This window comes from Chiloscyllium punctatum, chromosome 45 (genome assembly GCF_047496795.1).
Source record: "Chiloscyllium punctatum isolate Juve2018m chromosome 45, sChiPun1.3, whole genome shotgun sequence".
Lineage (NCBI taxonomy): Eukaryota > Metazoa > Chordata > Chondrichthyes > Orectolobiformes > Hemiscylliidae > Chiloscyllium > Chiloscyllium punctatum.
In genome coordinates, this window is record NC_092783.1 from 24,060,286 (window position 1) to 24,087,425 (window position 27,140).

Below are 27,140 nucleotides of genomic sequence, written 5' to 3' on the forward strand. Positions count from 1 at the left end.
TTGTCAAACGAGAATTTGAATGTCTGTTCCCTTTTTTGCACCTGATGACTCCACTAACACCATAGCTACTTGCCAAAGTCTAGAACATATCTATACTTGATGATTTAACTAGACTGAAAGGAAAAATAATTTCAAAAGAAGTTTGCTACTTTTGTATGTACAAGGTACCTAGCTTCACTCTTGTAATTATGTGCATTTAAGCTCTGTAAATGAGCAATTTAGAGCAAGGCTAATCCACCATTCAATAAGATTGAGACTGATCTGGTAATTCCACATCCCTGCCACCCCTTCACTGAGCAAGAATTTATCCAGATTTGCATTAAAATATTCAAGAACATGGTTTTCATTGCCTTTGAGAAAGTGGTGGAAAGAGCAGAGAATTTCTCTGGCAGGCGTAAGTTTTTGTTTTTAAATAGTAGACCCTAGTTTGTGTTTCAAGCTTAAATATCCTTCAGCCTTACTGTATTGAACATGTTCAAGTTCTGTTCACTTTTCTAAGCACTGATACAAGTCTAGCCTGTCCATCCTTTCATAAAGCTTCCCCCAGAATTTCCGGTCTTGTGAACTCCTGCTTCTGATACATTTCCATCCTTTAAGTAAGATGACCAATATTGTAAAATAGCACTGCAGATGTGGTCGTCTCGATACAAATGAAGTATAATCTCTACTTTATTCTCTTTTCAATAAATTATAACCTTTCTAAAGACCTCGAGTGTAGGTTTGTAGTTTCTTGAAAGTGGAGTTGCAGGTAGATAGGATAGTGAAGAAGGCGTTTGGTATGCTTTCCTTTATTGGTCAGAGTATTGAGTACAGGAGTTGGGAGGTAGTGTTGTGGCTGTACAAGACATTGGTTAGGCCACTGTTGGAATATTGGGTACAATTGTCTCCTTATCGGAATGATGTTGTGAATCTTAACGGTTCAGCAAAGATTTACTAGGGTGTTGCCAGGGTTGGTTGATTTGAGCTATAGGGAGAGGCTGAACAGGCTGGGGCTGTTTTCCCTGGAGCGTCAGAGTCTGAGGGGTGACCTTTTATAGAGGTTCACAAAATTGTGGGGCTTGGATAGGTAAAATAGACAAAGTCCAGAACTAGTGGGCAGAGGTTTAGTGAGCGGGGATGGATGAGACCTAAAGAGGCAACTTTTTCATGCAGAGGGTGGTACGTGTATGGAATGAGCTGCCAGAGGATGTGGTGGAGGCTGGTCCAATGCACCATTTAAGAGGCATTTGAATGAGTATATAAATAGGAAGGGTTTGGAGGGATATGGGCCGGGTGCTGGCAGGTGGGACTAGATTGGGTTGGGATAAGGGGTCAGCATAGATGGGTTGGACTGAAGGGTCTGTTTCTATGCTGTACATCTGACTTGCTGAACTGGTGTATAAATGTTTTGATTCATGTACTGAGATACTTAGATCCCTCTTCACCTGAGCTCTGCCATCTCAATGCCTACCAAATGAATAATTTTATATACATTTGCTCAGAGCTGGAAGGTTAGTTTTTAGCTGCTTCATCATTATTGGGTAATAACACTAGTACTTCAGAGACTCACTGATATGTCCTGCTTTCAATTTGTTTAGGTTTCCATGGTGATGTCATTTCCTGTGGTGACAATTTCCGTTTTTTTTCCTCCCAGTGGTAGATGGAATCCGTGTCAGGGTGTGTTGATAGCGTTCAGGTTGGAATGCCATGCTTCTAGGAATTCTTGTGCATGTTTGTCTGTTTGGCATGTCCTCGGATGGTTGTGTTGTCCCAGTCAAAGTAGGGTCCTTCCTCATCTGTATGTAAGAATATTATCACTGGTATCCTTGCATAACGATAAAGGAAAAGAACAGGAGATAACACAGGAAATGGCATCACCAACCCAAGGAAACCTAAACTCAAATAGAAAGTGGGATAACACCCATGCTTCACCAGAGGCTCACTGATGTTACCTAATATGATGAAATGTCTGAAAATGAACCTTCCAGCTTAGTGAGCAAACTTTCAGCCAGAACCTCCCCCTACAAATCTCAGTAGTTTCTTGTTTTTCCTGATAATACTGTTTGCCAGCTCTTTACCAAACATTTGACCTCTGTTCCTTTTGTGACCCCTAACAAAAAACAGATAGTGATCTCGCTGCTATCAGGCACACATTGGGGGAGGGTACTTAGTTGAACCTGTCAGTTGTGTGAGAATTACTAGTTGTCTGTGGAAGAATTTTGCTTCTTTACTGTCACAAGATGAATGTGTGTTTTAAAACAATGGTATATCTGGCTGAAATGGGTGATCCTGTAAAGTATCTGATTCACTTATCCCCTTCTAATTGTCTAGTTTGAATTCCTCCATTTGAATCTTCAGGGGAGCAGGTTTAGGTGGTTTGGCTGTGGGAAATGTAGAGTTACAGGAGTATGGTAGGTGGGTAGGTCTTGTTAGGATGGTCTTCAGAGGGTCAGTGTAGACTCAATGGCCTGCTTTAGTGCTGTAAGGAGTGGGCTAGTGTGTATCATTTGCCAGTTTTACTGTGTTTTAATTTTCCCTTTTGGCACATCCCTTATCTGAAAATTGAGGCAACTGTAACGTTCATCCAAGTTCTCACTCCCTACAGTGCAGATTGGAGGCGATTCAGCCCATCAGGTCTGCACCAAACCTCTGAAGAGCATCCCATCTGATCCTCAAACACTATACATTTCTCATGGCTAATCCACCTAACCTACACTTCCCTGGACACGATGGGCGATTTAGCATAGGCAGTTCACCTAACCAGCAAACCAGGTCATTCAATTGCCTGAGGTTGGAATAGTGGCTGTGTACCTGGTGCTGTGAGGCAGCAGAGTGGACCACTATGTCGCCCTATTCATTTATGTGCATTCGAAAAAATCGAGGACTCTGCACTGATCCCTTTGGTACAATATTTGTTACAATTTTACCCCTTTACGCTGCATAGGTATGGTGTAACAGCCCTCGAAATTATATTTGCCTATTAAAGGCCAGACTGGGATCACTGGGAGTGGAGTGGTTCAAACACATACGCTGCTGAACTGACATCACTGTGCCTATGCAGAAGGAGGCTCTGAGGATGAGTCAAAAATAGGTAATAACTTCCTCGAACAAAAGCAGTCTGTAATTGGAGAGCGTGAGGTCATGGATGAGTAGATGATTAGGTTTCTTATTTCAAGTTCAGAGGACATGTCTGAAGTTTATTTTGGTAAGCTTAGGTCATTGTCTATTTAATAGGGGCATGATATTTCTGCAGGCATAGGCACGAACCTGGGTGTTGTGCTGTTTCCATAGTACCAGAGTCCCTGCTGGCACTGAGTGGCTGAAGATCAGAGGCTATGGTTCATATGGGGACCACCAACATCATCAGGAAATAGATTGTGGACCTGCTTTCAGACATTGACAAAATAATACGAAAAGTGAGACTTGAAAGCAGGGGAAGATGTCGAAGTGCCGGGAAGAGGGAGAGCTGTTGATGCAGACCAATGAGAACTGTGGGAGTCAGGTTGGATCATTTCGGCCATGCCCTCAGTTTAATAAATGGATGGATTTAACACTGCCTCACAGCTGTTTACTTGCACAGAGTTCAGTGACAGCCGTTGCCAGCTCAGAGCTCCCAACCTCAAACGTGAGAATTAGCTTTTACTGTCATGTGTACTCAAATACGGGGATACAGGAGTCTGTGCAAAGTGTGTCATGTCACAAGGTACATAGGTTCAAAATCTGAGGCAAAGAGTAGAAATAGAAATAAGATCAATGTTACAGTTCTTCTCAGTATAAAGTTATAAATAAAATGTTCTCTCCTCCCTCTGCACTGGGCTGGATCTCTCTTCCCCTCACTGGGCTTGATCTTGCGACACATTTGGCTTGATTTCTCCCCCCGCTGGGCTCACTCCCCGTGCTGGGCTCCGCCTCAATCTCCATGCTGGCTTTGATCTCACGCCCCATGCTGGGCTCCATCTCACTCCCCTCACTGGCCTCAATCTCAATCTCACTTCCCGAGCTGGGCGTGATCTCTCTCTCCCTCTCCCTCTCCCTCTCTCTATCTCTATCTCTCTGTAACTCTCTCTAACTCTCTCTCTGCACTAGGCAGTACAATTGGTTCACATTCCCACTTGGAGATTACAATCCCATTTTGGGAAGCCCTGCTTTTAACTGGAGTGGTCTCTGATGACACCTGCTGTCATGTGCAAGTCAATAGGCTGTAGGTTCCTGGTAGTTCTGGGGAAGTTGGGATCTTTGACAGATGGGCAGGACCAAGCCAGGCCACCTGCTCCCCCTGTTGGAGAGGTTTTAAACAAGTTTCACAGGGAAATGGGAATCTGAAATTAGATTCAAAGGAAAAAGAAACAAATATGGAAATAAAATGTGGAAAATTACTCAGCAGGTAGAGGAGGCGGGGAAACCAAATAGTAAAATCCACAGCAAGGTAATTTTTTTTATTCCTTCATGGGATGAGGGTACTGCTGCCTAGGCCAGCATTTATTGCTCATCCCTAATTGTTAAGAGTCAACCATATCGCAGTGGGTCTGGAATCACATGGAGGCTAGACCAGGCAGTTTCCTTCCCTGAAGGACATTAATGAACCAGGTGGGGTTTTGCAACAATTGACAGTGGATTCATGGTCATCATTAATTCCTAATTCCAGACTTTTATTGAATTCAAATTCCATCCACCACCTGCTGTGGTAGGATTCAGACCTGGGTCCCCAAACCATGACCTGGGTCTCTAGATTAGCAGCCCAGTGGTAATACCATGACACCATTGCTTCCCCAATCAATGATTGACATATACCTCAATGTAAGGAGTTTAATGAATAACAGAGATGGACTGAGGCACAGATAGACTCCGAAGTATAATGTGGCTGAAAGAAGAGGCAAGTCCAGATCCTAGCGACAGGGTTTTCAGGATGGAGAGATGGATAATCTACAAACATACACATTCGGAACAAGAGTAGAGCGTTCAGCTCCTGAAGCCTGATCCGCCATTCAATAAGATCATAGCTGACAGAATCCCTGCAGTGTGGACGCAGGCCCTTCGACCCATTGAATCTACCCTGACTCTCTGAGGAGCATCTCATCCTGACCACCCCATCACTCTGCATTTCCCAGCGCTAACCCAACCACCTTGCACATCCCTGGACACTATGGGCAACTTAGCATAGCCAATCCACCTAACCTGCACCTCTTTGGACAGTGGGAGGAAACCCACACATCACAGAGAGAATGTGCAAACTCCCCATAGACGGTTGCCTAAGGCTGGGATTGAACCCAGGCCCCTGGCATTGTAAGGCAGCAATGCTAATGACTGAGCTACTGTGCCACTCTTCAAGATAACACATGTTGGGATGAGGGTCATAGCCAATAAAAAACAATCACAGACCTAGGGAACATGGTGTGTTAGAAGGAGCATCAACTGAGGCCAAATGGATTGAAGTAAGTATTAAAAAGACCCTCAAACAGCACAAGGTCAAAGAGCAAACATATCAAAACATTTCTCAGAGATGCAGACACAATAATAATATGTCAGGTGGGGCTCCCCAAGTGGGATGCAGAGCTGAAATTCTGGGATTCTATCTCTGACAAAGTGATGCCCACTGTGGAGTTCTGACTGAGTTAGTGCTTGTTCTTGAACAGTCCCCCTGCTTCCTTACCCTAATCCAGATAGGAAGTGACATAAGCTTGTTGCACTTAGCTACTGGATATGGGATCTATCCAAACTGACCTCCACGGTTTCCTCTGAGAGAAGATCTGGGGACATTAGCACAGAGCACTAAGGACTGGAGAGAGAGTGGTGGCAAGCAGCTTGTGTGTTTATAGTTTGTAAGGACAATAATGCAGAGGTCAAGAGACAAAGGGCCTGAGAATAATAACTATTACTTGATTTTAAGAGGAGTCTATGGTTTAACTTAAAGGAGTAAGTCAAGGCAGGAGAGCTCAAAGCTGTGGAGAGCTTCCCTGTTCTATGTGGCTAACTGGTATATTCCCAGTTCCTGGGAGCAGCATGGACAGAGAGTGGTCTCCAGCTGCAGCTCCTGGAAGCATGGGTTTTGGAGCTGGAGCGGCTGCTGGAGACACTGTAGATCACCCTCAAATCTGAGAGCATTGTGGATAGCATGGGTGGAGAGATGGCCACTGCACAGGCAGATTGGGAATGGATGGCCACTATAGTCAGAGGGGATTCAATTGCAAGGGGCACTGGTAGACATTTCTCCTCCCCCATAATTAACAATGCCCTTAATTGCGTCTCCTCCATTTCCTGAACCTCTACCCTCAAACCCCAAATCCCCCAACTCCAACAAGGATAGAATTCCCCTGATCCTCACATTTCATCCCACCAATCTCGAAATCCAGCACATCTTCTTCTGCCATTTTCACCACCTACAGTCAGGCCCCACCACCAAAAATATACTTCCCTCCCCACCCCTATCTGCATTCTGTAGGGACCGTTCTCTCTGCGACTCCCTTGTTAGGTCCACGCTCCCCAACAACCCTCCCTCCCCACACCTGGCACCTTCCCTTGCCGCCGTAAGAAGTGCAAAGTCTGCACCCCCGCCCCACCCTTATCTCAGTCCAAGACCCCAAAGGATCAATTCAAATCCAGCAGAGATTTACTTGTACATTCTCCAACCTCAGTTCCTACAACTGGTGCTTCTCAATGTAGTCTCCTTTACATTGGAGAGACCCAGCGCAAACTCATGGAACGGTTCGGGGAATATCTCTGGTCCATACGCACCAACTAACTCCACCTTCCAGTGGCCATCCATGTAAACTCCCCCTCCCACTGCCCTGAGAACATATCTATTCTGGGTCTCCTCCACCACCTCCACAAGGACACCCGCAAACTGGAGGAGGAACACCTCATCTTCTGTCTGGGGAGCCTACAACCACACGGCCTCAACATTGAATTCACCAGTTTCCAAATCTCCCCTCCCCCCACCCCATCCCAGATCCAACTCTCCGACGCAGCACCACCCTCTTATCTGACCTACCCGTCCATCCTCCTTCCCACTTATCCGCTCCATCCTTCTCATCTCCTCCCTGCATCCATTTATCGCTATCCCACTTACCTTTCCCCCACTCCACCCCTCCCCTTTATTTTTCTCAGCCTCTTCCCCATCCCCAGTTCTGAGCCCAAAACATTAACTCTTCTGCTCTTCCGATGCTGCCTGACCTGCTTTCTCCACTGTTAGAGTTTATTGAGTTAAAAATCACACAACACCGGGTTATCGTCCAACTGGTTTAATTGGAAGCACTAGCTTTCAGAGCGCTGCTCCTTCATCAGGTCGTTATGGAATTGACTCTGACTCTCTAGCATCTGCAGTCCTCACTATCTCCTAGACATTTCCATGGCCACAAAACGAGACTCTTGGGTGGTATGTTGCCTCCATGCTGCTAGGGTCAGGATATCTCAGAGCAGACAGGATATCCTGAAAGGGGGAAGGTGAACATCCAATGGTGGTGGTACACATCGATACCAATGCTATAGGTAAACAAAAGGGATGAGAAGTAGAGTTAGGGAGTTAGGAAGCAAGCTGAATAGTGGGATTTCAAAAGATAGTGATCTCAGGATTACTACCTGTGCCACCTGCTAGTCAGTGGAAATAGCAGGATTGTCAGATGGTGCGAGGGGGAGGGGGTTCAGATTCCTGGGGCACTAGGACCGGTTCGAGGGGAGGTGGTAGCCGTACAATCTGGGTGGGTTATCCCTGGGGAGGACCAAAACTAATGCCTTAGGAGAATATTTGCTTGGGTGGTCGAGGAGAGTTTAAACAGCGGGGCTGGAACCTATACAGGGAGACAGTAGAGAGAGAAAAACAAGGTCAACAATAAAACACAGATTGGGAAACAAGAAAAGTCATAGGCAGAGACGTCAAGATATCTTGAGAGATGAGAGACTTAACAAACAATCCAGGTCTTTTTCAATATATAATTTCAGTTGCATCACACTGTAAACTTTTGCTATAAATTCTGCGTCTAATGATCGTACATTCTACAACCACCTGATGAAGGAGTAGCGCTCCGAAAGCTGGTGCTTCCATTTAAACCTGTTGGACTATAACCTGGTGTTGTGCGATTTTTAACTTTGTGCACCCCAGTCCAACACCGGCACCTCAAATCATTTAGTGACATTGTTCATTCTGAGATTAGAGTCCTCAATCTAAATCGAGGAAACCACAATGGTATGAGGCGCAAGCTGGCTATGATAAACTGGGGGATATTACTGAGAGGGATGATAGTGGATCAGCAATGACAAACATTTAAACAGTGTGTTGACAAACTGCAACAATTGTTCATTCATATCCGGCATAAAAATTAACTAGGAAAGGTCCCAGTAATGATTAACAGTAAAATTAAGAGGCTGTATCAGGTCCTGAAGGGGAATACAAAATGGACGAAAAAGAGCCGCACACCTGAGCATTGGGAGCAGTTTAGATTTCAGCAAAAACGGACATAAGGGGGAAAATAAGGTACATGAGTAAGCTTAAGGGGGAGCATACAAACTGATTGTAAAAACTTCTACCTGCATGTGAACAGAAAAAGGTTAATGAAGACAAATGATATATCTCCTTTACAGTCATAAAGAGAGGAAGTTATAATGGGGAACAAAGAAATGGCTGACCAATTAAATGCATACTTTGGTTCTGATTTTACAAGGAGAACACAAATAACACAAGAGAAATATTGGGGAATACAGGGTTTGGTGAGAGGGAGGAACTAAAGGAAATCAGTTTTAGTAAAGAAATTATGTTGGGAAAACTGATTGAATTAAAAGTTGAGTAGGTGATCTATATCCCAGAGTACTTAAGGAAGTGACCCTTGAAATGGTGGATGCTGGTGGTCTCATCTTTCATGACTGTACAGACTCTGGAATGGTTATGGAGTCATACAGCCTGGAAATAGGTCTATTGGTCCAACTTGTCCACATCGGATAATCACCCGTGATCATATTGAATGTCAGAGCAGGCTCAAAGGACTGAATGGCCTGCTCCTCCTGTGTTCTGTATATCAAATCACTGTCTCTATGATTTCTTGGTCAAAGTGACCCTTGTTAGAGATGGGCAAGGCTGGAGAATATCAGGCTGTCTGTCTGCCTTGGGCCCCTGTCTGTTTGGAGATGTTGAAGCTTCATCATGAGGTTTTACCCTCAGTTTGCCTCAGCTGTGGCAGTCTGGGGAGGGAGCATAATCCTGCCCTTCCCTGGCTGCTTGCTTCTCAGCTCTGAATCCATCCAACAACCTCAAGAAAGAGCACGGCCCACTCCTGCCATTTCTCCATCTTTACTTTTGTTCAGGTGCTGCATCAGGTAAGTCCACGAGCACCTCAGTTCCATCAAGATGCTGATGTACTGTAGGCAATTCATTTGGCTCTACATGGCTGTCTAGGTTTCCTACCTTTTGGGAGATCCCCAGAAATAACTGGCCATGGATGTTAAGGGCAATCCTGGTTCCAAGCATCCAGTCTGTCTCGGAGAATCCCTTTGTATTCTGCTGCTGATCTCACTCAGCCATGGCTCTACTTAAGCCTTGGCTTGAACAGTGCTTGATAGATTGTCACTGGACAATCCTGGACAGCTTCATAGTGCCTTCCAGGAGTGCGCACAACAGTCAAAGCGATGATAGCACGGTTCATTGCACCCACCTAGTGGTTGAGGGGCTTGGGGGAAGGAGGTGGGGGCGGGGGTTTCAGAGTGGGAGTGGTGTCTGAATGTACTTTTTGAATCTGAAGCAACACAGAAGAACAAGAGACATTGTGTATGGGCTGAAACAGTGGAATGGAGTGGCTGCTGGCCACTCAGCGCACAGGGGGGGTCTCTGACCCCTGAACCATTGTCCTTCAATCGCTGCCCGAATTTAATGCTAACATTTTCACAAAATCTTGTTCTGACTTCTTGAGCATTTTGCCAGTGTGTTCCCTGAAGAAACTCCTGAAAACCAACACCATTTCACGTTTGACCACAGAACGTGAGGTGACAGAATAACTGCCTGGTCAATAGAGTGGTCTGCTCCCCTGGAGCTACCTGCTCTTCCCGAAAGCGGTAAGTGTCGCGCTGACCTGCCGCCACGGTCAGTGTTCCCCTGAGACCAGGCTTCTTCTGCCAATTCCAGCCGGGCTGCTGTCACACCACACTTCACTGAACAGTGAGGCCTCCAGCCTCTGATAGGCAGTGACTGTGAACCGTGGCACAGGAGCACGTTACACAGGAATGTGTGACTGGACACGGTATTGGGCAAGATAAGGGCAGAATCGGATGGGACCAGCTGAAGTTTACAGAAAGAGGAAAGTAGGTAAAAGATCAGAAGAATGGGGGAAATAGTAGAATTGGGGGTGGAGGAGATTTTGAACAACAGTTCAGTTGGAGCAGGGGCCAAGTTATTGGTGATAGCTTTGAGCAGGGTGTTGGTAAATATGTGAAAAAATGAGAACTGCGAGTCAGTTATGGAGTAGTTTAGAGCTTATTAAGTAGCTCTTTTAAAGAGATGGTACGGGTGCTGTGTAACTCCAGAAAGGGGATAAAGTTCAGATTTTGCCATGGAGAAGAGTGGGAACCTGAGGATCAATCCTCGATCAAGGAATTGCAGGTCATAGAGTCATTTAGCAATGGAAATGTTTCAAAGCTGGGAGTAAGTAGAGTACCTCCTTGGGGAGTCACATGTTAGTCATGTGGATGATGTGCCCAGCCTATTGTAGCCAACCAATCAAAGGAGGGGGGCGGGGGGTGTCAGTGCCTTGATGCTGGCCTGGTTGAGAACGCTGGTGTTTTTAGATTAGATTCCCTACAGTGTGGAAATAGGCCCTTTGGCCCAACAAGTCCACACCGACCCTCCGAAGAGTAACCCACCCAGACCCATTTCCCTCTGACTGATGCACCTAATACAATGGGCAATTTAGCACGGCCAACTCACCTGACCTGCACATCTTTGGATCATAGGAGGAAACTGGAGAAAACCCATGCAGACACGGGGAGAATGTGCAAACTCCACACAGACAGTCGCCTGAGGCTAGAATCAAATCTAGGATCCTGGTGCTGTGAGGCAACTGTGCTAACCACTGCGCCACCGGGTTGGTGCACCTGTCTTCCTGGCAGATTTGCAGGATCGTGCGGAGGTGGCTTCGGTTGTACTGCACAGGGCCTTGAGGTCCCTGCTGTAAACAGTCCACGTCTCAGAGCCATAAAGGAGGGTGGGAACCACCACAGCTCAGTAAAACATGGCCTTGGTGTCAGATCTGATGTTGTTGTCCTCGGACACCTGTTTCCTCAGATGGCTGAAGGCTGCTCTAGCACAACGTGCTGGATTTTTTCATCAATAGCTGCTTTGGCCCCAAGTGGACAGAGGAATGTTTCAGGGATACCCTCAAGGCCTCACTGGTGAAGTGTGACATTCCCATGGACACCTGGGAATCACTGGCTCAATACCATCCAAAGTGGAGGAGGAGCATCTGGGAAGACGTCAAACACCTGGAGAGCTGACATTGGGAAAAAGTAGAAGCCAGGCAGAAACAGCGTAAGGAGTGGACTACTGCACCAATGTCCCACCCACACCTTCCTGTGACCTCCTTCTGGTCCAAGTGTGGCAGAGTGTGTGATAGCAGCACTGGTCTGTGTAGCCACCTCCAGACTCACTCTGACAGTGGACAAGAGTCATCCTCTATAACGAGTGACTGCCAATGAGACAGCATGGAAACAGACCCTTCGTTCCAACCACTCCATGCTGACCAGAATCCCACACTAAACGAGCCTCACCGCCCATAACCCGCTAAACATTTCTCATTCATGTACTTATCTAAATGTCTTTTAAATGTTGTGACTGTACCCTCGTTCACCACTTCCCTATAAAGTTCATTCCCCATATGAACCATGCTGCGTAAAACATCTGCCTCTCATGGCTTTTAAAAAAATCTTTCTCCTTTCACCTTAAAATATACCTGCCAATCCTGAACTTCCCTTACCAAAGGGAAAAATCACCTGCCATTCACCTTATCGATACTGCTCATGATTTTATAAACCCCTACGCTCTTGTGAAACAAGTATGGGCGGAGGAATTTACAGTAATGGCTTCAGTTTTCCCATATTTATCTGGGTGTTAAGTAATGCGGGTGAGTATTAACTGCTCACTGAAATGCCTCAGCAAACCACTCAGTTGTATCAAGTGCTGAGACAAAAAGGTATACAAATCCCATGGAGCACCCAACAACGACCGATGCACCAGAAACAACAATGGCGCCAACTGCACTGCCTGGGTCTGTCCCTAGAGGGAGTCAATGCACAGGCTGCCATCTCCATGCTAATTTTAATTACACTGATCCCAGATAATCACTTACAGGATGTGGGCATTACTGCCCAAGATTCAATCACATTTCCATGGTTCTGGAGTCACACGTAGGTCACACCAGGTAATGCTCATCATTTGACTCTTTAATCCACAGGAACATTATTCTGCGTCCCTGGATTAATAATCTATTGACAATATCACCAGGCTCCTCATTCTACAGTCATATGGATGTTTAGCACGGAAAGAGGCCCTTCGGTCCAACCCAATATCCTAAATTAATCTAGTCCCATTTACCAGCATTTGGCCCATATCCCTCCAAACCCTTCCTATTCATATACCCAACCAGATGCCTTTTAAATGTTGCAATTGTACCAGCCTCCACAACTTCCTCTGGCAGCTCATTCCACACATGCACCACCATCTGCGTGAAAAAGTTGCCCCTTAGGTCCCTCTTAAATCTTTTCCCTCTCACTCTCTACCTATGTTCTCTAGATTTGGACTCCCCCACCCCAAGGATAAGACCTTGCCTATTCATCCCCCTTTTTCTGCAGCTCCCCCAACAGCCACCGTCAGTCCTGAAGAAGGGTTACACACAAAATGTTGACTACTTTCTGATGCTGCCTGGCTTGCTGTATTCTTCCAACCTCCTGTTAGTCTACATTCCAGCATCTGCAGTTTTATTTTGACTCATTAACCCTATCCACGCCCCTCATGATTTTATAAACTTCTATTAACGTCACCCCTTAGTCTCCAGGGAAAACAGCCCCAGCCTATTCAGCTTCTCCCTGTGGTTCAAACTGCCCGACCCTGGCCATAGACTTGTCAATTTTTTCTGCACCTTTTCAAGTTTCACAAAATCTTGCTCGTTGGATGCTGCCTGAACTGCTGTGCTCCCCCCCCCCCCAATTTACTTCCCCTGCAGGAGAGGGGAGAGGTTGAGAAGGAGAGTCCTTTATGGTAACCTCAGTCTGTATGGGAAATTAACTCATATTATCTTTGACACATACACACACTGCATTGCAAACCAACCATATAGCCAAATGAGCTAACCCAACCCTATAATGTTCTCATCAGTCTAATGAAAAAACAAAAAAAAAACTGGATCCTGGAAATGTGAAACACAAAGTGATAAACACAACACTGAAGAGGAGTCATATCACTAAACGCAAAATATTAACTCTGTTTTCTCTCCATAGATGCTACCAGACCTAGGTGGAGGTAGGTACTGCAAATGCTGGAGATTAGAGTGGTGCTGGAAAAGCACAGCAGGTCAGGCAGCATCTGAGGAGCAGGAAAATCGACGATTCGGGCAAAAGCCGCTTATTGGTGTGTTTGCTAGCACCCTGGTTATTATGGTCTGATCCGGTGCTCAGGGCCCATTTTTAAATGGTTGGCTGGTTGCTAAGAGCCAGGTTGGTGCCTGGGTATTATGGATTAGTGGTGCTGGAAGAGCACAGCAGTTCAGGCAGCATCCAACGAGCAGCGAAATCAACGTTTCGGGCAAAAGCCCGAAACGTTGATTTCGCTGCTCGTTGGATGCTGCCTGAACTGCTGTGCTCTTCCAGCACCACTAATCCAGTATTTGGTTTTCAGCATCTGCAGTCATTGTTTTTGCCTGGGTATTATGGTCTGGCTGGTTGCTAAGGGCTCGGGTATTATGGTCTGGCTCGTTGCTAATGGCCCAACTATTATGGTCTGTCTGGTTGCTAGGGCCCTCTGTATTATGGTCTGGCTGGTTGCTAGGGGCCCGGGTACTATAGTCAGTCTAGTTGGTAGGGGCCCGGGTATTATGGACTGTATTGTTGCTAGGGGTCTGGGTGTTATGGTCTGGCTGGTTGCTATGGCCCGGGTATTACGATCTGTCTGGTTGCTATGGCCCAGGTATTATGGTCTGCCTGGTTGCTATGGCCCGGGTATTATGGTCTGTCTGGTTGCTATGGCCTGGATATTACGGTCTGCCTGTTTGCTATGGCCCGGATATTACGGTCTGTCTGGTTGCTATGGCTCGGGTGTTATGGTCTGGCTGGTTGCTAGAGCCCTGTGTATTAAGGTCTGGCTGGTTGCTAGGGGCCTGGGTGTTATGGACTGTATTGTTGCTAGAGGTCCGGGTATTACGGTCTGTCTGGTTGCTAGGGGGCCCAAGTATTATGGTCTGTCTGGTTGCTAGGGGCCCGGGTATTACGGTCTGTCTTGTTGCTAGGGGTCCAGGTATTACGATCTGTCGGGTTGCTAGGGGCCCAGGTATTACGGTCTGCCTGGTTGCTATGGCCCGGGTATTACGGTCTGTCTGGTTGCTATGGCCAGTTATTATGGTCTGCCTGGTTGCTATGGCCCGGGTATTACGGTCTGTCTGGTTGCTATGGCTCGGGTATTGTGGTCTGTCTGGTTGCTATGACCCGGTATTATGGTCTGCCTGGTTGCTATGGCCCGGATATTACGGTCTGTCTGGTTGCTATGGCCCGGATATTACGGTCTGTCTGGTTGCTATGGCTCGGGTGTTATGGTCTGGCTGGTTGCTAGAGCCCTGTGTATTAAGGTCTGGCTGGTTGCTAGGGGCCTGGGTGTTATGGACTGTATTGTTGCTAGAGCTCCGGGCATTACGGTCTGTCTGGTTGCTAGGGGGCCCAAGTATTATGGTATGTCTGGTTGCTAGGGGCCCGGGTATTACGGTCTGTCTTGTTGCTAGGGGTCCAGGTATTACGATCTGTCGGGTTGCTAGGGGCCCAGGTATTACGGTCTGCCTGGTTGCTATGGCCCGGGTATTACGGTCTGTCTGGTTGCTATGGCCAGGTATTATGGTCTGCCTGGTTGCTATGGCCCGGGTATTACGGTCTGTCTGGTTGCTATGGCCAGGTATTATGGTCTGCCTGGTTGCTATGGCCCGGATATTACGGTCTGTCTGGTTGCTATGGCCCGGATATTACGGTCTGTCTGGTTGCTATGGCTCGGGTATTACGGTCTGTCTGGTTGCTATGGCCCAGGTATTATGGTCTGCCTGGTTGCTATGGCCCGGGTATTATGGGCTGTCTGGTTGCTATGGCTCGGGTATTACGGTCTGTCTGGTTGCTATGGCCCAGGTATTATGGTCTGCCTGGTTGCTATGGCCCGGGTATTGTGGTCTGTCTGGTTGCTATGACCTGGTATTATGGTCTGCCTGGTTGCTATGGCCCGGATATTACGGTCTGTCTGGTTGCTATGGCTCGGGTATTGTGGTCTGTCTGGTTGCTATGACCCCGGTATTATGGTCTGTTTGGTTGCTATGGCCCGGTTATTATGGTCTACCTGGTTGCTATGGCCCGGATATTACAGTCTGTCTGGTTGCTAAGGCCAGGTATTACGGTCTGCCTGGTTGCTATGGCTTGGGTATTATGGTCTGCCTGGTTGCTATGGCTTGGGTATTATGGTCTGCCTGGTTGCTATGGCCCGGATATTACAGTCTGTCTGGTTGCTAAGGCCAGGTATTACGGTCTGCCTGGTTGCTAAGGCCCAGGTATTATGGTCTGCCTGGTTGCTATGGCTTGGGTATTATGGTCTGCCTGGTTGCTATGGCCCGGGTATTATGGTCTGCCTGGTTGCTATGGCCCGGGTATTATGGTCTGTTCGCTGTCAGGGGGAGGGGGCCTGTGCTGTTGCTCCGGCGGAAGTGGATCCGGGTCCGCACGGAGCCCGGGAGCGGCTCTGAGAGACGCACCGACCGGGACCGGGACCGGGACCAGGCCCAGGCCGGGGTCAGCCCAGCCCAGCCGGGAACACCCAGGTAAGGGCCCGGGCCCCGGGCCTCAGCCCGTCGTGGTCGGTGGGAGCGTCTCCTGCCGAGTCCGGATCCCGGGGACTCCCTCCCGGGGACAGACCGGGACCAGGCCCGGGCCCGGGGGATGGAGGCGGCGGGAGCTTACCCCGGGACTGGGGACACACACGGACAGGGCCCGGCGAGGGATCCTTTACCGCACCATCCCCGGGGGGTGGGGGTGGTGTGTGTGGGGGTTAGTGTCCCCCCCCCGGGGGGTGGGGGTGGTGTGTGTGGGGGTTAGTGTCCCTCCCCGGGGGGTGGGGATGGTGTGTGTGGGGGTTAGTGTCCCTCCCCGGGGGGTGGGGATGGTGTGTGTGGGGGTTAGTGTCCCTCCCCGGGGGGTGGGGATGGTGTGTGTGGGGGTTAGTGTCCCCCCCCGTGGGGGTGGTGTGTGTGGGGGTTAGTGTCCCCCCCCCGGGGGGTGGTGTGTGTGGGGGTTAGTGTCCCTCCCCGGGGGGTGGTGTGTGTGGGGGTTAGTGTCCCTCCCCGGGGGGTGGTGTGTGTGGGGGTTAGTGTCCCCCCCCCGGGGGGTGGTGTGTGTGGGGGTTAGTGTCCCTCCCCGGGGGGTGGTGTGTGTGGGGGTTAGTGTCCCTCCCCGGGGGGTGGTGTGTGTGGGGGTTAGTGTCCCTCCCCGGGGGGTGGTGTGTGTGGGGGTTAGTGTCCCTCCCCGGGGGGTGGTGTGTGTGGGGGTTAGTGTCCCCCCCCCGGGGGGTGGGGGTGGTGTGTGTGGGGGTTAGTGTCCCCCCCCGTGGGGGTGGTGTGTGTGTGGGGGTTAGTGTCCCCCCCCCGGGGGGTGGGGGTGGTGTGTGTGGGGGTTAGTGTCCCCCCCCGGGGGGTGGGGGTGGTGTGTGTGGGGGTTAGTGTCCCTCCCCCGGGGGGTGGGGGTGGTGTGTGTGGGGGTTAGTGTCCCCCCCCCCCGGGGGGTGGGGGTGGTGTGTGTGGGGGTTAGTGTCCCCCCCCCCGGGGGGTGGGGGTGGTGTGTGTGGGGGTTAGTGTCCCTCCCCCGGGGGGTGGGGGTGGTGTGTGTGGGGGTTAGTGTCCCTCCCCCGGGGGGTGGGGGTGGTGTGTGTGGGGGTTAGTGTCCCCCCCCCGGGGGGTGGGGGTGGTGTGTGTGGGGGTTAGTGTCCCCCCCCCGGGGGGTGGGGGTGGTGTGTGTGGGGGTTAGTGTCCCCCCCCGTGGGGGTGGGTGATGATCAGGGTGTTTGAGTGAGGATTGGAGCCCAGCCCCTGCCCTGAGATGGCCTTGTGTCCTCTGAAGGTTTTGGGGTCGCTCCTGTTTGTTGAAGATTCCTAAATTCTTCAGTCCCCCTCCTTCCAGATACATCTTTACATCTATCTCCTTGAGCAAGCTTTTGGCTAATGTCTGTTCATGTGAACTTGTGTCAATTTGCATCTGATTTAAGGTCCTGTTCAGGATCTTTTATTCCATGTTTAAATGTTTTGTATTTTGTTTGGATATTGCTGACCCAGCCACACCATTCATTTCTCGAGCTATGATGAGTTATGCTAGTGGAGAAGGTCATAAGCTAGACTTTGTGTTCAAAATTGATTGTATGACCTCCCCAGGCAGAGACTGCATTGTTGAAATCCCACTTCTTTGCTGAGGAAAATGATCTTGGAGATTTGTCCCCAGTGTTACGAGATGTGTTTTAGCTACAGTTCCTGCTCTCAGATATTCTATGTATTCAATATAAACTGTATGAGTGTGGATCTTGGGTACACGGTTAGTGTTGCCTGGTTGTGATGCCACCCTATTAGGTAATAGCCCAGTGATACCGTTTAGGCTTCAGTAAGATACCAAAAGGTGTATGGCACCAATGGATAATGTGCATTGATCAAAGTTTGTGAGAAGATTTGTAGCTCAGGTGCTCGTTGTTGTGGTTCTGTTCGCCGAGCTGGGAATTTGTGTTGCAGATGTTTCGTCCCCTGTCTAGGTGACATCCTCAGTGCTTGGGAGCCTCCTGTGAAGCGCTTCTGTGATCTTTCCTCCGGCATTTGTAGTGGTTTGACCACTGCAACGGACAGCTGGAACTGACAACCGGAAGCGGCAGGTACAAATCACTATAAATGCCGGAGGAAAGATCACAGAAGCGCTTCACAGGAGGTTCCCAAGCACTGAGGATGTCACCTAGACAGGGGACGAAACGTCTGCAACACAAATTCCCAGCTCGGCGAACAGAACCACAGCAATATGCATTGATGTTTTCAAGAAAGGTGGCAAACAAATTATTCAGGGTGCTCTCCAAATTACTTGCTTATTTCCGCTAAAGACTTGTTTTCGCAAAATGCTTGGTGCCATTTTTCTCATTTTTAAAAAGATTCATGGCTTTCCGGGGACAAGTGACAACATAAACACTTATTTGCCAGTTCAATACCTGAGCAGCTTTCTAGGCCATTTCAGACCAATTTAAGACAACGGCAGTCATGAATTTATTCTGAGATTGAAATGTTTGGAATCCTCTATCCACTCATAGAGATGTACAGCATGGAAACAGACCCTTCGGTCCAACCCGTCCATGCCAACCAGATATCCTCACCAAATCTAGTCCCATTTGCCAGCATTTGGTCCCAAAGCCTCTAAACCCTTCCTATTCATATACCCGTCCAGATGCCTTTTAAATGCAGTAATTGTACCAGACTCCTCCACTTCCTCTGGCAGCTCACTCCATGCACGTACCACCCTTTGTGTGAAAACATTGCCCCTTAGGTCCCTTTTATATCTTTTCCCTCTCCCCCTAAACCTATGCCATCTAGTTCTGGACTCCCCCATCCCAGGGAAAAGACCTTGTCTATTTACCCTATCCATGCCCCCTCATGATTTTGTAAACCTCTGAGGTCACCCCTCAGCCTCCGACACTCCAGGGAAAACAGCCCCAAGCCTGTTCAGCCTCAACCTGTAGTTCAAATCCTCCAAGCTGAAAAATGTGTTGCTGGAAAAGTGCAGTAGGTCAGGCAGCATCCAAGGAGCAGGAGAATCGACATAGCCCTTCTTCAGGAATGAGGAAGGTGTGCCAAGCAGGCTAAGATAAAAAGTAGGGAGGAGGGGCGTTGGGAATGCGATAGGTGGAAGGAGGTTAAGGTGAGGGTGATAGGCCAGAGAGGGGGTGGGGGTGGAGAGGTCAGGAAGAAGATTGCAGGTCAAGAAGGTGGTGCTGAGTCCAAGAGTTGGGACTGAGATAAGGTGGGGGGAGGGGAAATGAGGAAGCTGGAGAAATCTGCATTCATCCTTTGTGGATGGGGGGTTCCCAGGTGGAAGATGAGGCGCTCTTCCTCCAGGTGTCGTGTTGCTATGGTCTGGCGACGGAGGAGGCCAAGGACCTGCATGTCCTTGGTGGAGTGGGAGGGGGAGTTGAAGTGTTGGGCTACGGGGTGGTTAGATTGGTTGGTCCGGGTGTCCCAGAGGTGTTCTCTGAAATGTTCTGTAAGTAGGCGGCCTGTCTCCCCAATATAGAGGAGGCCACATCGGGTGCAGCGGATGCAGTAAATGATGTGTGTGGAGGTGCAGGTGAATTTGTGGCTGATATGGAAGGATCCCTTGGGGCCTTGGAGGGAAGTGAGGGGGGAGATGTGGGTGTAAGTTTTGCATTTCTTGCGGTTGCAGGGGAAGGTGCCGGGAGTGGAGGTTGGGTTGGTGGGGGGGTGTGGACCTGACGAGGGAGTCATGGAGGGAGTGGTCTTTCTGGAACACTGATAGGGGAGGGGAGGGAAATATATCCTTGGTGTTGGGGTCTGTTTGGAGGTGGCTCTGAAACGTTCCGCAAGTTGGTGCTTGGCACACCTTCCTCATTCCTGAAGAAGGCCTTATGCCTGAAACATCGATTCTCCTGCTCCTTGGATGCTGCCTGACCTGCTGCGCTTTTCCAGCAACACATTTTTCAGCTCTGACCTCCAGCATCTTCAGTCCTCACTTTCTCCTCGTTGATTTTTTTTCCCTCAGATCCTCCGACCCTGGCAACATCCTTGGTAAATCTTTTCTGAACCCTTTCAAGTTTCACAACATTCTTCCGATAGGAAGGAAACCAGAATTGCATGCAATATTCCAAAAGTGGCTGTGCCAATGTCCTGTACAGCCACACATGAGCTCCCAACTCCTGTACTCAATGCTCTGACCAGTAAAGGAAAGCATACCAAACACCTCTTCACTCTCCTATCTACCTGTGACTCCCCTTTCAAGGAACTATGAACCTGCACTTCCCAGAACTTTACCATTAAGTGTATAAGCCCTGCTTTGATTTGCTTTTCTAAAATGCAACACCTTGCATTTATCTAAATTAAATGCCACATACCACTCCTTAACCCATTGGCCCATCTGATCAAGATCCTGTTGCAATCTGTGGTATTCTTCTTCGCTGACCACTACTTGAGGTTTCACCTGCTAACTTGGTAACTGTACCTCCTATGTTCATATCCAAGTCATTTATGTAAATGCCGAAAAGCACTGGACCTGCTCAGATCATTGAATATATTCAGGGCTGGTTTAGACAGATTTTTGATTGACCAAGGAGTCCAAGGTTATAGAAGGCAACAGGAAAAGGTCCTGTTTGGCCTCACTCGCTATGATCTGACTGACGAGTGCAGCAGGCTGGAGAGGCTGAATTCTCTGTGCCTCCTGTTTCAAGAGTCAACCACATTGCTGTTGGCCTTGAATCACATGTAGGTCAGACTGGATAAGGATGGTAGATTTCCTTCCCTAAAAGGATATTATTGAACTAGGTGGGTTTTTATAATGCATCATACGTAGTCACCTTTAATTTTTATTCCAGATTGATATTGTTAACTGAATGTAACTTCTCCAGCTATCATGGTGAGATTGGAACTCTCTGGAGCAACCGTTTAAGCTGGTGGATTATTTATCTAGTCACATATTTGCTATGCTGCCGTAGACATTGAGTGTTCAGTGACATGTGCCTTCTTGAGGCCACTGTGGCTTCATTTGACTTCTAAAAAGGAACATTTATGTGGATGATGGGGGGGGGAGAAGAAGACTGTTTGAAGACTCTGTCAAGCTCTCCTCGTGTCATGGCTGTGGTAAAAGCTGTGGAGAGAAACAATCCATGTTGATGTTGTGTTTCCGGGTTGGGATTCACTAGCAAAGCTCTTTTTTTCATTGTCCACCTCTAGTTCACTGAGAAGGTGGTGTTCAGCCTTTTTCCTGATGTAGAGGAGCTGGTGTTGGACTGCAATGGACAAAGTTAAAAATCACACAATGACATCAGCTACCTGATGAAGGAGCAGTGCTCCGAAAGCTAGTGCTTCCAGATAAACCTGTTGGACTATAACCTGGTGCTGTGTGAGTTTTCTTTTAGCCTTTTTTTTTCCTGAGGTACTGCATGTCATAATTTGACATGCCTGAGTGACTTGTCACAGGCCACTTTGGAGGCACTTACAAGATGGGGCTATCCTGGAAACAAGATATTCTTGAAAGGAATTAGCTCACTTTTTCTGACAGTGGAGCAGCTTCATGCTCAGGCACGTTTACTGTTCGCAGTCTTTTGTTTTCCAGTTTTTATAGTGGTTGGGTTTTCTCAAATGAAATATCAGCTGGACATTACAATTGTCATCATCCAGATGGACTGAGAAATTTTGGTTTCCTGCTGTGTGAAATTGAAAATTAAGACAATAACAAGAAAAAAAATTACATAAATTACCTCATGCATACATTTATGCACGTAAATGTGACTTTTGCAACTCAAGTTTCAGCCCCATGAATAGAATAGGTTATAAGGCCAGAAATGCAATATGTGTCAAACTCCGCAAGAATGGCTTTTACTCCTTGACTTTTGCAAGGGAGAGTAGGTAACGCTGTTGTAAACCAAGATGCTGGTTATCACTTACTGGCATCTTGCTACTTGTGCAGTAGGATGGAGCTCATCGTCCAGTGGCAAGTGTCTCTGGGTTTGCATTTGCAGGAAAGTGACCAAGGTTGTGACACTTCAGTGCAGCCATTAATAAGCCATTCTCTTGGTCCCTCCCCAGCAGCAATGGTGAGCTGCAGCTATTGGATGTGGCTTAATGTTAGTTCAGTGCTCTCCATCGATACTGGGTGGAGCAGCACTGGTTAAAGCCATTGTGTGTCGCATCTTATGGGAGACAATGGAAAAGGATGAAATGTTGCAATTTCCAACAATGTTGGCTTGAGTGTTTGTTTTTCCCCACCGAGCATAATATTTGCAGTTTGGGGAAAATGGACAATGCAGAGTACCTGTTGTAAATGAGTGGTGAATGTGCTAGTGTCTTAGTTATACCCCATGTAATGATAGAGTGATGGTATCTATGTGGGAACGATGAGAGGAAAGCAGGTAGTGGAGACTTGGACTGGATGTGGGCACTTTTGCAGGATCTTCCTATTTCTGCAGTGTGTGTGTGGAGGGTTGCAGTTGTAAACCAAACAGGTCATGGATGTTAGCAGAGTAATTCCAGGTCAGGGGCTCCAGTGGCTGTCTGATTTCATGGCCAGCTGTCTGTTCCTGTGCTCTTCAGGTGCTGTAATATTGGAAATAACACCTTTCCCAACCAATTTCCATCACTGAGGCAGGTTGGTAAGGTGGTGTATTTGTATGAACTCTGATTGGAAAATGCTTTAGTCACTGTTCACCCTGACTCCACACAGAACATTCATAATGGCTCCTTTGAATGTGGAATATTGGATCTTGTGCATGGGCATTATTATACACTGGTATATACTGCATCCCCACTATGGAAATTCTACACTCTGCTACGGAAATTCTACACTAGTATATACCATACTCCTGCTACGGAGATTCTAACCTGGTATATACCGTACCCCTGCTACGGCATTCTACACTGGTATAGACCGTACTCCTGCTACAGAGAATCTACACTGGTATATACTGTCTCCCTCCTGACAGTCTACACCGGGTGTACACCGTACCCCTGCTACGGGCATTCTACACCGGGTGTATACCGTACCCCTGCTATGGGCATTCTACACTGGTATATACCGTACCCCTGCTACGGACAGTCTACACCGGGTGTACACCGTACCCCTGCTACGGGCATTCTACACCGGGTGTACACCGTACCCCTGCTACGGGCATTCTACACCGGGTATACACCGTACCCCTGCTACGGGCATTCTACACCGGGTGTACACCGTACCCCTGCTACGGGCATTCTACACCGGGTGTACACCGTACCCCTGCTACGGACAGTCTACACCGGGTGTACACCGTACCCCTGCTACGGGCATTCTACACCGGGTGTACACCGTACCCCTGCTACGGGCATTTTACACCGGGTGTGCACCGTACCCCTGCTACGGGCATTCTACACCGGGTGTACACCGTACCCCTGCTACGGGCATTCTACACCGGGTGTACACCGTACCCCTGCTACGGGCATTCTACACCGGGTGTACACCGTACCCCTGCTACGGGCATTCTACACCGGGTGTACACGGTACCCCTGCTACGGGCATTCTACACCGGGTGTACACGGTACCCCTGCTACGGGCATTCTACACCGGGTGTACACGGTACCCCTGCTACGGGCATTCTACACCGGGTGTACACGGTACCCCTGCTACGGGCATTCTACACCGGGTGTACACGGTACCCCTGCTACGGGCATTCTACACCGGGTGTACACGGTACCCCTGCTACGGGCATTCTACACCGGGTGTACACTGTACCCCTGCTACGGGCATTCTACACCGGGTGTACACGGTACCCCTGCTACGGGCATTCTACACCGGGTGTACACGGTACCCCTGCTACGGGCATTCTACACCGGGTGTACACCGTACCCCTGCTACGGGCATTCTACACCGGGTGTACACCGTACCCCTGCTACGGGCATTCTACACCGGGTGTACACCGTACCCCTGCTACGGGCATTCTACACCGGGTGTACACCGTACCCCTGCTACGGGCATTCTACACCGGGTGTACACCGTACCCCTGCTACGGGCATTCTACACCGGGTGTACACCGTACCCCTGCTACGGGCATTCTACACCGGGTGTACACCGTACCCCTGCTACGGGCATTCTACACCGGGTGTACACCGTACCCCTGCTACGGGCATTCTACACCGGGTGTACACCGTACCCCTGCTACGGGCATTCTACACCGGGTGTACACCGTACCCCTGCTACGGGCATTCTACACCGGGTGTACACCGTACCCCTGCTACGGGCATTCTACACCGGGTGTACACCGTACCCCTGCTACGGGCATTCTACACCGGGTGTACACCGTACCCCTGCTACGGGCATTCTACACCGGGTGTACACCGTACCCCTGCTACGGGCATTCTACACCGGGTGTACACCGTACCCCTGCTACGGGCATTCTACACCGGGTGTACACGGTACCCCTGCTACGGGCAGTCTACACCGGGTGTACACCGTACCCCTGCTACGGGCAGTCTACACCGGGTGTACACCGTACCCCTGCTACGGGCATTCTACACCGGGTGTACACCGTACCCCTGCTACGGGCATTCTACACCGGGTGTACACCGTACCCCTGCTACGGTGTATACTGCTACAGCAATTCTGCACCAGTGCATACCCCTATTGTATGATAGGCTGAATCACTTAATTGAAGCCACTGTTGTGGAAATGCAGCAACAATAAGTTCATATTGTTACATAGATGTTGTTGAGTTTCTTCCTACTCTTGAATGCAAGCTGCTATCTCCAGTCCCCCGTCCTCCCCAAAACACACAGATTTTTATTTTGGGTGCTGGTAATTGTCTTCAGGCTTTCACTGTTGTTAAGGCCTGGCGAAATGGAGCCCAAGATTACCGCAGCTCAGTGTTTTATCTTGCCCTTTGGGAATGTCGGACCTGCAAACTGAAGTTGTAAACTGGCTGGAGATTTAAGTCACCATCTGCTCTTTGGTGTAATCTCACCTCTTCCTCCACCTCAATGTACATTCTTCTCACATGGCCCTTCCCAGTATTAGCCCATCAGAGCAGATGCCCATGTTGCTGTATTGTCGAGATTAAGGATACACGTTTAAAACTTTGCTTTTTAAAGTCAAGGACATGTCTGTATGTTGGCCTGTAAAAATGTCTGCTTTCGGGCATGCCTGGTTAAGAGGTAGTATTCAGCTCTGCTTCTCCCCCAGGTGCCAACTTCCCCAAATGTTCCTGCACCAGTGAAGCAGTGCCACTATCTGCAGAGTTGTGGAGGGAGGTCTGTCGGCAGTCCCATTTTCCCTGGGGCCACTTGACCTGCCATTGCCCATTCCTGTTGATCTTAAGACTGCGAAGATCTTTGCCTGTGTCTCCTAGCCATGGGAACTGCTGGAGTTGTTCTCAGCTGCAGACTTGCATCTTCTCTTAGCAAAACTGTGTTTGCAATCGCTAGCACCATTCTTATGATTTTGATAGGTCTTTGGGGAGTGCGTTTGCAGCTTGCTCTACTTTTACCCCAAGCATGCAGAGTTTGAAATGTTACTTTCTTTTCATTAGCAGCTTGCGTAAGAGACTTGGACCAAGCCCTGGTCCCAGCGTTTCCCAGAATAAGTCACTGAGGAAGCCACAGCCATAAAACCTGGTAATGATATCTGGGAAAGAACAGAACCGAGCTTATTTTTAGTGACCCAAGAGGAATATAATTACCTCTCTCTGCAGATTCCTGAACCACAGAAATGGAAATGTTTGGCAATCCCTCTTTTTTGGGTTGGTTCCAGTAAAATGTGAATTGGGGGCCCTTCATAAGGCATGTCTGGAGCATGCCTTCACTGCTCCGTTTAAATGTTTTCAAAGCAGTTTTTAAAAAAAAAATCGCTTGCACAGCAAGGAGCTTGAAGTCTGCCACCTTTCAGTGCGCACATGCCTTTAAAGTCATTTAGACACGACACAGTCACAGAACTCGTGAGAGGGTACTGCTTCACCATCCCTCAACCCTGGCCACCAGACAGAAGGGAGCCGTTCCTGTGAAAGGTGAGAATGTTAACTATCATGAGTAGCACTGAATCAAAACGAGAACTGGGTATCTGCCCCCGTACAGAGTTCCCCTCTGCTGTGATTAACAGGGGTCTTTGCTGGAACTGATGGGTATTCCCCTCTGCCACGGTACACAGTGCCCTCCTTTATAAGTTTCATTTTGTATCAGATGTTCCATAACCCCACCAGCAATGTTGACGTAGTTTGGTCCAGTTTCTTATTGAGAGGAGTAAACCCAGCTCACCGTGACCAGCCTCTGCACTGACCTTACCAAAGAGCAACAAGATGTGCAACTCCAGATTCTGTTGGATAACTTTGTTCCCCAGAGAATCGGTTCTACGAGGGCTTCCAATTCCTGGGCACCCAGGTTTAGAAGGGGGACAAAGTATCCAAATCTGGATAATTGCTCAAAATACTTGTAATTCCCCGAAGACTGGACAGAGCCCTGTCTACTGCAAGCGTGTCCTGTTGGTTATTAAACTTGTACCTTCTTTCCCCGGTAGAATCATTGACAGAAAATAATATGCAGTCACTAAATTCAAACTGTCTACTTTACAACAGAAACGAAAAGGTTCTGTGAAATGAAGTGCAGCCTGGGGCTCAGTGGCTAATGCTTTCATTCAGTCAGATTGAAGTCATACTCCAGTGTCAGCCATGTCAGCACAGTGCTGCATTGCCGAGAGAGCGCAGTGCTGCTACAGCATCAGTGCCAAGGGAATATCACGCTGACAGTGCGTCATTGCTGAGGGAATGCAGTGCTGCTGTTAGGCTGGGGCTGAGGATGTGGCCTACTGCCATGTTTACCATGTTTACCACGTTTACAACAGTAAATACATTTCAGAAGTACATGATTGGCTGTGAGCTACTCTGCGATGTCCTGCACCTTTCTGATTTGCACTCTGTTTGCTGAGCTGTTTTCCAAGCCGAAGGGGATGTGAGCCAGTTTCTCAGCTCCTGTTTGGACTTGAACGTAGTGTCTCATTTTTATTTTAAACATTTCCGTTGTTTTGTAAAGTGGTGACACACCAGAAATGACAATCTTCAGCTGTTCTTTTCGGCCAGTCTCAGTCTGTGTTGGATTTCTGGAACTCTGGGAATTGTCTCTGCCTGTGTTAGATTTTGGATATATGTCATAGGGCCCACTGTGTCAGGCCATGCATGTCACTGACAATCTGTCCATGGT

At 48.6% G+C, this 27,140-nt stretch overlaps 1 protein-coding gene across 3 annotated transcripts in view; it reads left to right on the top strand.

The window, feature by feature from the left end:
- Positions 1 to 15,854: 15,854 nt before the first annotated feature.
- LOC140467232 (serine/threonine-protein kinase 38) overlaps positions 15,855 to 27,140 on the top strand; it is an 84,747-nt gene continuing 73,461 nt past the window's right edge. For 2 of the 3 annotated variants that reach the window (XM_072563460.1, XM_072563464.1), the window contains exon 1: positions 15,855 to 16,007. The gene's annotated coding sequence lies outside the window, so the exon portion shown is untranslated. Of the gene's footprint in view, positions 16,008 to 25,936; positions 25,955 to 27,140 lie in introns of those variants that run through there. The other variant, XM_072563463.1, reaches the window with a different exon arrangement.